The 10,138-nt window shown below is 43.6% G+C and overlaps 1 pseudogene; it reads left to right on the top strand.

Annotated features, from left to right (window-relative positions):
• Positions 1 to 3,175, top strand: LOC139536724 (protein MIS12 homolog; annotated as a pseudogene).
• Positions 3,176 to 10,138: the final 6,963 nt, after the last annotated feature.

Here is a 10,138-nt window from a genome sequence, read left to right as displayed (position 1 = left end):
ATGGTTATCACCAGTACTGCAGGGATGGAACAGAAGTCGCAGAAAATAGAGGTTGTGGTGGCAGCTGCAGAGAGGTATTTGGGTGTGTGAGATTTGACATCAGAAGAGTTACAGGGTGTGTTAAGTGGTGGTGTCCCATACTTTCAGGCTGTTGGCCTGATGTAGGACTAAATAGATTTAGTATGTTGCATTTTTTTGAGTGTAGTGTGTATATATACAGTTGAAGTCGGTAGGTTTACATACACCTTAACCAAATACATTTAAAATCAGTTTTTCACAATTCCTAACATTTAATCCTAGTAAAAATTCCCTGTCTTAGGTCAGTTAGGATCACCACTTTATTTTAAGAATGTGAAATGTCAGATTAATAGTAGAGAGAATGATTTATTTCAGCTATTATTTCTTTCATCACATTCCCAGTGGGTCAGAAGTTTACATGCACTCAATTAGTATTTGGTAGCATTGCCTTTAAATTGGGTCAAACATTTTGGAAAGCCTTCCACACACTTCCCACAATAAGTTGATGCATTTTGGCACATTCCTCCTGACAGAGCTGGTGTAACTGAATCAGGTTTGTAGGCATCCTTGCTCGCACACGCTTTTTCAGTTCTGCCCACAAATGTTCTATAGGGTTGAGGTCAGGGCTTTGATGGCCACTCCAATACCTTGACTTTGTTGTCCTTAAGCCATTTTGCCACAACTTTGGAAGTATGCTTGGGGTCATTGTCCATTTGGAAGACCCATTTGCAACCAAGCTTTAACTTCCTGACTGATGTCTTGAGATGTTGCTTCAATTTATCCACATAATTTTCCTACCTCATGATGCCATCTATTTTGTGAAGTGCACCAGTCCCTCCTTCAGCAAAGCACCCCCACAACATGATGCTGCCACCCCCGTGCTTCACGGTTGGGATGGTGTTCTTCGGCTTGCAAGCCACCCCCTTTAACCTCCAAACATAACGATGGTCATTATGGCCAAACAGTTCTATTTTTGTTTCATCAGACCAGAGGACATTTCTCCAAAAAGTTCGATCTTTGTACCCATGTGCAGTTGCAAACCGTAGTCTGGCTTTTTTTATGGCGGTTTTGGAGCATTGGCTTCTTCCTTGCCTTTCAGGTTATGTTGATATAGGATTTGTTTTACTGTGGATATAGATAATTTTGTACCTGTTTCCTCCAGCATCTTCACAAGGTCCTTTGCTGGGATTGATTTGCACTTTTCGCACCAAAGTACGTTCATCTCTAGGAGACAGAATGCGTCTCCTTCCTGAGTGGTATGACGGCTGCGTGGTCCCATGGTTTTTATACTTGCGTACTATTGTTTGTACAGATGAACGTGGTACCTTCAGGCGTTTGGAAATTGCTCCCTGTCACGCCCTGACCATAGAGAGCCATTGTTTCTCTATGGTATTGTAGGTCAGGGCATGAATAGGGGGTGATCTAGTATTTCTATGTCTGTTGTGTTCTAGTTTCTTTTCTATGTTGGTGTTTTTGTATGATTCCCAATTAGAGGCAGCTGGTAATCGTTGTCTCTAATTGGGGATCATATTTAAGTCGTTATTTTTCCCACCTGTGTTTGTGGGATCTTGTTTATGTTTAGTTGCCTGTTAGCACTTTATTGACTTCACGTTTAGTTCTTTCTTTACTGTTTTTGTGCGTTTCACTAAATAAATATGTAGAAACCATATCACGCTCCACCTTGGTCCGATGATTCTAACGACGAATGTGACACTCCCATGGATAAACCAGACGTGTGGAGGTCTACAATTTTTTTTCTGAGGTCTTGGCTGATTTCTTTTGATTTTCCCATGATGTCAAGCAAAGAGGCACTGAGTTAGAAGGTAGGCCTTGAAATACATCCACAGGTACACCTCCAATTGATGTCAATTAGCCTTAGCCTATCAGAAGCTTCTAAAGCCATGACATCATTTTCGGGAATTTTCCAAGCTGTTTAAAGGCACAGTCAATCTAGTGCATGTAAACTTCTGACCCACTGGAATTGTGATACAGTGAAATAATCTGTCTGTAAACAATTGTTGGAAAAATTACTTGTGTCATGCACAAAGTAGATGTCCTAACCGACTTGCCAAAACTTTGTTAACAAGAAATTTGTGGAGTGGTTGAAAAACGAGTTTTAATGACTCCAACATAAGTGTATGTAAACTTCCGACTTCAACTGTATGTATATATATATACACACACAAAAACATCTATCAAAGTTATACTCCAGTCTAGTAGGTGGCGATAATACAACATTTATTGGAATCCAAACAGCATCGAAGAAGACAAAAAACAATAAAAAATTATAAATAAATAAGACAAAAAGAGCGTTTTGATTGTTTCATTTTGGGTGAATTTTTACAGTTAGGCTACACTAACATCAAGAGCACATTAGAGCCAAGAGGATAGGCCCTATTTCCAATGTGGTCCTTGAAGGAATAGACAGACAGCAGTATTAACCAATATAAATACAGAGTAGAGCTATCCCAATGTAAACACAATATTCTGCCTTTTTTCTAGAGGAAGCAATGTCTCCCTCCTCCCTCAAGCTGTACGGGGCACAGTTCTTTGGTTTCACCCCTCAGACCTGCATGGTGAGGGTATACAGCGCCTTTCAGGACTGCCTGAATGAATTACTGCTCGTTGTAGAAGCGGTGTTCGTGAGAACTAAGCGGGACTGAGCCCAATGGAGAGCAACTATGTTCAAGGGCAAGAGAATGCTCCCAAAAGTTGCAGATATTCCTTCAGGAACGCTTCAAACGTCTGTCTTGTCGCATGGAAACTGTTTTAGTCAACAATGTCCCCTCAGTCCCGCCTAATGTGTTGTTACCTGATGACCAGCCACACAAAAAGTACTTTCAACGTTTAGAGGAGGTTTTTAATCTGGAGTCTTCCCTGGCGGAGCTGCAACTGGTGTACCAGGCAGAGGTGTGTGGCAGGCAGGCCTTGCTGGCTGAACTGGAGGAGCAGAGAGAGGTCCAAGAGCAGCTGGATGGAATCCTGAGGTGGATTGTAGAACTACAGGCAGCGTGGATGCAGGAGGGAATGGCAAGCTTCCACGACAGCTTCCGTGTGATAATGCAATCAGTCAAGAAAATGCAGGCTGTCATTGGAGAGGTCAATAAGCAAAGGACTGGATGAGGACTCGTCAGTGAGAAGGACCCACATGGTGTAAAATACTTAGTGGTGGTTTGAGAAGGGTAGGTCACAGGGGTAATTACATTCTGACTTGGAATAGCTCCCCCTGTTTGGCATAAGATACAAATAGAATTCTATGCCTTTGGATGTATGAACAATTATACAATTCGTCAGACCCAAGTATTATCGGCAAGAATGTGAGCACTTTTTAAACCAAAAATTCATCTTTGTTTTGATGTATTTCCTTTTTGATGGCTTTCTATACATTGTAAATATATTATCCACAACATTTGAATAGTAACAGAGGCTCAAGCTGTTAGTATTTTTTGAATCTCCCAGTCTTAAAGAGGAAGTTCACCCATTTTTACATGGGGCCTTATTTTCACTCTTTCTGTGCGTGTAGTTGATCCCCAACTGTAAAAAATAAGCAAGTTTAGTTAGTCATCACTTGCCATAGACTACATTGTGTTATGAAACACTCAACTAACTAATTTCAGAATCTTATTCTGGATAATGTCTCCGCACAAAACGTTTGAAAAATTCCTTTGTCCTATAAATCCATATTTGCATAGTTTTGTTGTAAACCGCATCATTCAAACATGCATTTATACCACAGTGGGAGAAAAAATGAAAATACAATTGTGCAGGGACATCGTCCATAATGAGATTCTGATGTAATAGGAGTTGGTTTGGAGTGTTATGGAGCGTTTTATAACATATTTTAGACAGATTTATATAGTGCATTGTAGTCAATGGCAAGTCCTGACCCATCAAATTGTGACAAACATTTTTCTCTGTAACAAAACTGTTTGGGGGATCAGCTACAAGCTCAGAAAGAGTGAAAATAACATGTTAAAATGGGTGAACTTCCCCTTTAACTCTGGATCTATGAAAAGCATTTGTTTGGAGCCATAGTCACCACAAGGGGGAACCATTGCTTTGTTATTTCATCTCAAAAATCAATTGACCAAGCAGTGCGTTTGTAAGGTGTGAATGATTTTGATTCTTTGTTCCGTAATATCTTTTAGGCACTATCATTATAAACATTTAACACTTACCAAATTTTTTATGAATAAAGGTGTGATTGTGCAATTGCATCTGAGAAAATGTCAATCCTTTCCCTTGCCAATCATGGTCTGTCTGTCAGATACAGCCTGGGCTTGTCTGTGAAGACTGTGATGTCTAATGCTGTATGATGTTGACTGACTGATAAGCAGCTCGTTTAACAGTAGGCTGCTCTGACACTGTGGTCTCAGTAGGAGATCCTGCAGTGATTAGACTGTGTGATGTCCATGACTGGAACCCCAGACAACCTCTTCACAAGGGTCCTTCCTGTTACTGGATACCGGGAATGTATTTATGTTTAATAAAAATACATCTAATTGAATGTTGACCTACATTTTACCAGCAGAAAATGTAAATAAGTGTACAGATTTTCTCTCAAACAAGGCAATATGCACTGCACATCCAAAATGTGTTCTTGTGTTGGGGACATGTTTGTAAGAACAGGGATTTTCTGCTCCCAAAAGTATTTTTTTGTTCCTACTGTATGTCCAGATGCACATTTTACATGCATGTACACAACCCAATTCTGAATAGCTTTTATAATGTATAATTATTTGAATATGTTTTTAGTCTGTTGTGGTGGATCTAGTCAGGTAATCTCAAAGTAGCATAACATGTCTGTGACGCCAGGTTCAAACCTTTTCATGCTCATAATTAAACCTGAGACATGTATGTCAGATTCATTTTTTTCTTTCTGGAGCTTGGGAGTACTATTACAAATCTTGGTATACTCTGCCTTTCTTTTCACAAGTAGAAGCATACCATTTTTGTGGTTTATGATGTAAAAAGGCACAACATTTTGTCAATGCAATAGATGGAAGCACAATAGAAATTGACATTTTACGAGAGAGCACAAATGATTGGTACCGTCTGAAAAAATGAATTCCATTCCATTTTGCATAATTCACATAGCACTATTGTGAATGTTATGGCACAATACTGTATACTGTACAGTAGTTCTGTTCCCTAAAAAAGTGACATTCTTGGATGTAGTGCTGCTGGAGGGCTAGCACTGTGAGCCTGAGCATAATAAAAGGGATGAGGAGCGCAGTGAGGGGTCGGAGGGGGGACTGGGTTAGCAGCCTCAACCGCTCTGTCTCTTTCATCTGTCTCTCACTCTCATTAAAACCAAAGCAGCGGGGGCTGCCCAAACGAGCCCAAGGATGCAGGGATGGAGCCTCGCATCAGGAGGGTGGAATTGGAAGACTGGACAGGCTGTCTCCCGTAAGCCCCTTTTCCCTCTCTTTCCTTATTCCTCTCTCTCCTCAATCCACTTTCCCAATCCCTCTTCTCCTCTCCCCAATCCACCTCTCTCCTTACCCTGCCACTGGGATCACTCTGGGGCTCAACTCCACTGATAAATAACTCTTATCTCTCTCTCCACCTTCTCACTCAGCCAGGACACATTCCTGACAGGGCTGCAGAGTAGCAGCTATCCCTGAATGGGCCTGAAATAGTGTTTCTGTCAGATAGAGAGCCAGTGAGTGATGCAGGACGGCAACATTAATTAGGTTCAATCTGGGATGGGGTGATTAAGAAGGGTGGGGGGGAAGAGACCGACCCCATTAGTTTAGTGATAGAATGAGAGAGCTCTTTCTCCATATATGGGGGATACTGTAACGATAGTCTATGTCGTCCTCCTCATCGGACGAGGAGAGGCGAGAAGGATCGCACAAATATGCAGAGTGGTTAGTTTCCATGGTAATTTAATAACACAAAAACCATATGCGATACAAAACAACAAAATGAAACTACCGTTACAGTCCCGTGTGGCGAAACACTAACAAGGAACAAACACCCACAAAACACACGTGAAACCCCGGCTGCCTAAGTATGATTCTCAATCAGGGACAACGATTGACAGCTGCCTCTGATTGAGAATCATACCAGGCCGAACACACAAAACCCCAACATAGAAAACAACACATAGACAACCCACCCAACTCACGCCCTGACCATACTAAATAAATACAAAACAAGGGAAAACAGGTCAGGAACGTGACAGATACAGAGAGAATGCTGATGTGAGTATGTGCAGGTTTGCTATGTGTGCTTATTATCAAATCAAATCAAATTTTATTAGTCACATACACATGGTTAGCAGATGTTAATGCGAGTGTAGCGAAATGCTTGTGCTTCTAGTTCCGACAATGCAGTAATAACAACAAGTAATCTAACCTAACAATTCCACAACTACTACCTTATACACACAAGTGTAAAGGGATAAAGAATATGTACATAAAGATATATGAATGAGTGATGGTACAGAACGGCATAGGCAAGATGCAGTAGATGGTATAGAGTACGGTATATACATATGAGATGAGTACTGTAGGGTATGTAAACATAAAGTGGCATAGTTTAAAGTGGCTAGTGGTACATGTATTACATAAAGATGGCAAGATGCAGTAGATGATATAGAGTACAGTATATACATATACATATGAGATGGGTAATGTAGGGTATGTAAACATTATATTAAGTGGCATTGTTTAAAGTGGCTAGTGATACATTTTTACATAATTTCCATCAATTCCCATTATTAAAGTGGCTGGAGTTGAGTCAGTATGTTGGCAGCGGCCGCTGAATGTTAGTGGTGGCTGTTTAACAGTCTGATGGCCTTGAGATAGAAGCTGTTTTTCAGTCTCTCGGTCCCTGCTTTGATGCACCTGTACTGACCTCGCCTTCTGGATGATAGCGGGGTGAACAGGCAGTGGCTTGGGTGGTTGTTGTCCTTGATGATCTTTATGGCCTTCCTGTGACATCGGGTGGTGTAGGTGTCCTGGAGGGCAGGTAGTTTGCCCCCGGTGATGCGTTCTGCAGACCTCACTACCCTCTGGAGAGCCTTACGGTTGTGGGCGGAGCAGTTGCCGTACCAGGCGGTGATACAGCCCGACAGGATGCTCTCGATTGTGCATCTGTAGAAGTTTGTGAGTGCTTTTGGTGACAAGCCGAATTTCTTCAGCCTCCTGAGGTTGAAGAGGCGCTGCTGCGCCTTCTTCACAACGCTGTCTGTGTGGGTGGACCAATTCAGTTTGTCCGTGATGTGTACACCGAGGAACTTAAAACTTTCCACCTTCTCCACTACTGACCCGTCGATGTGGATAGGGGGGTGCTCCCTCTGCTGTTTCCTGAAGTCCACAATCATCTCCTTTGTTTTGTTGGCGTTGAGTGTGAGGTTATTTTCCTGACACCACACTCCGAGGGCCCTCACCTCCTCCCTGTAGGCCGTCTCGTCGTTGTTGTTAATCAAGCCTACCACTGTAGTGTCATCCGCAAACTTGATGATTGAGTTGGAGGCGTGCATGGCCACGCAGTCGTGGGTGAACAGGGAGTACAGGAGAGGGCTCAGAACGCACCATTGTGGGGCCCCAGTGTTGAGGATCAGCGGGGTGGAGATGTTGTTACCTACCCTCACCACCTGGGGGCGGCCCGTCAGGAAGTCCAGGACCCAGTTGCACAGGGCGGGGTCGAGACCCAGGGTCTCGAGCTTGATGACGAGTTTGGAGGGTACTATGGTGTTAAATGCTGAGCTGTAGTCGATGAACAGCATTCTCACATAGGTATTCCTCTTGTCCAGATGGGTTAGGGCAGTGTGCAGTGTGGTTGCGATTGCGTCGTCTGTGGACCTATTGGGTCGGTAAGCAAATTGGAGTGGGTCTAGGGTGTCCGGTAGGGTGGAGGTGATATGGTCCTTGACTAGTCTCTCAAAGCACTTCATGATGACGGAAGTGAGTGCTACGGGGCGGTAGTCGTTTAGCTCAGTTACCTTAGCTTTCTTGGGAACAGGAACAATGGTGGCCCTCTTGAAGCATGTGGGAACAGCAGACTGGGATAAGGATTGATTGAATATGTCCGTAAACACACCAGCCAGCTGGTCTGCGCATGCTCTGAGGACGCGGCTGGGAATGCCGTCTGGGCCTGCAGCCTTGCGAGGGTTAACACGTTTAAATGTTTTACTCACCTCGGCTGCAGTGAAGGAGAGCCCGCAGGTTTTGGTAGCGGGCCGTGTCAGTGGCACTGTATTGTCCTCAAAGCGGGCAAAAAAGTTATTTAGCCTGTCTGGGAGCAAGACATCCTGGTCCGCGACGGGGCTGGTTTTCTTTTTGTAATCCGTGATAGACTGTAGACCCTGCCACATACCTCTTGTGTCTGAGCTGTTGAATTGCGACTCTATTTTGTCTCTGTACTGGGACTTAGCCTGTTTGATTGCCTTGCGGAGAGAATAGCTACACTGTTTGTATTCGGTCATGTTTCCGGTCACCTTGCCCTGGTTAAAAGCAGTGGTTCGCGCTTTCAGTTTCACGCGAATGCTGCCGTCAATCCACGGTTTCTGGTTTGGGAATGTTTTAATCGTTGCTGTGGGTACGACATCGTCAATGCACTTCCTAATGAACTCGCTCACCGAATCAGCATATTCTTCAATGTTGTTGTTGGACGCAATGCGGAACATATTCCAATCCGCGTGATCGAAGCAGTCTTGAAGCGTGGAATCAGATTGGTCGGACCAGCGTTGAACAGACCTGAGCGCGGGAGCTTGTTGTTTTAGTTTATGTTTGTAGGCTGGAATCAACAAAATGGAGTCGTGGTCAGCTTTTCCGAAAGGAGGGCGGGGGAGGGCCTTATATGCGTCGCGGAAGTTAGTATAACAATGATCCAGGGTTTTACCAGCCCTGGTAGCACAATCGATATGCTGATAGAATTTAGGGAGTTTTGTTTTTAGATTAGCCTTGTTAAAATCCCCAGCTACGATGAATGCAGCCTCAGGGTGTGTGGTTTCCAGTTTACAAAGAGTCAGATAAAGTTCGTTCAGGGCCATCGATGTGTCTGCTTGGGGGGGAATATATACGGCTGTGATTATGATCGAAGAGAATTCCCTTGGTAGATAATGCGGTCGACATTTGATTGTGAGGAGTTCTAGATCAGGTGAACAGAATGACTTGAGTTCCTGTGTGTTGTTATGATGATCACACCACGTCTCGTTAATCATAAGTTATACCCCCCCGCCCCTCTTCTTACCAGAAAGATGTTTGTTTCTGTCGGCGCGATGCGTGAAGAAACCAGCTGGCTGCACCGACTCCGTTAGCGTCTCTTGAGTTAGCCATGTTTCCGTGAAGCAGAGCACGTTGCAATCCCTGATATCTCTCTGGAATGTTACCCGTGCTCGGATTTCATCAACCTTATTGTCAAGAGACTGGACATTGGCGAGTAGTATGCTAGGGAGTGGAGCGCGATGTGCCCGTCTCCGAAGCCTGACCAGAAGACCGCTACGTTTGCCCCTTTTACGGCGTCGCGTAGGGTCGCCGGCTGGGATCAGATCCATTGTATTGGGTGGAAGGCAAAACACTGGATCCGTTTCGGGAAAGTCATATTCCTGGTAGGAACGATGGTGAGTTGACGTTAATCGTATATTCAGTAGTTCCTCCCGACTGTATGTAATGAAACCTAAGATCACCTGGGGTACCGATGTAAGAAATAACACATAAAAAAACAAATACTGCATATTTTCCAAGGAACGCGAAGCGAGGCGGCCATCTCGGTCGGCGCCGGAACAACCTATTACCCTTGACCTGTGCACAGGTAGGTCAGTGAAAAGAGATTCACTCTTTAGGGGTGAAATTTTAACATCCCAATCTATATTGCCACTCAGCTACGATTGGTCTTGAAAATCATTATATGCAAGGAAGGTAGTATGATCAATACTTTGGGTCTGGTCAGATTTCTCTAAGGCATAATATTGTAAATACAGACGTGTTAATGTAACGAGAAGATGTGATTCGGAGATCAAATAAAGGGGAAGAATTTGACTTCAAGAGCATATTAAACAATGTAGAATTGTGATTACAGGAGGAAAGTCATGTGGATTATGCAAACATATTTTTTTTTTAGGTGGTACCAGTTCTGTTATGACCTTGTCCGTTTCCATTGTGCTTCC

This window comes from Salvelinus alpinus, chromosome 13 (genome assembly GCF_045679555.1).
Source record: "Salvelinus alpinus chromosome 13, SLU_Salpinus.1, whole genome shotgun sequence".
In the NCBI taxonomy this organism is placed as follows: domain Eukaryota; kingdom Metazoa; phylum Chordata; class Actinopteri; order Salmoniformes; family Salmonidae; genus Salvelinus; species Salvelinus alpinus.
The sequence above is the reverse complement of the archived record's forward strand: the minus strand, read 5'-3'. Positions and strand labels throughout refer to the sequence as shown.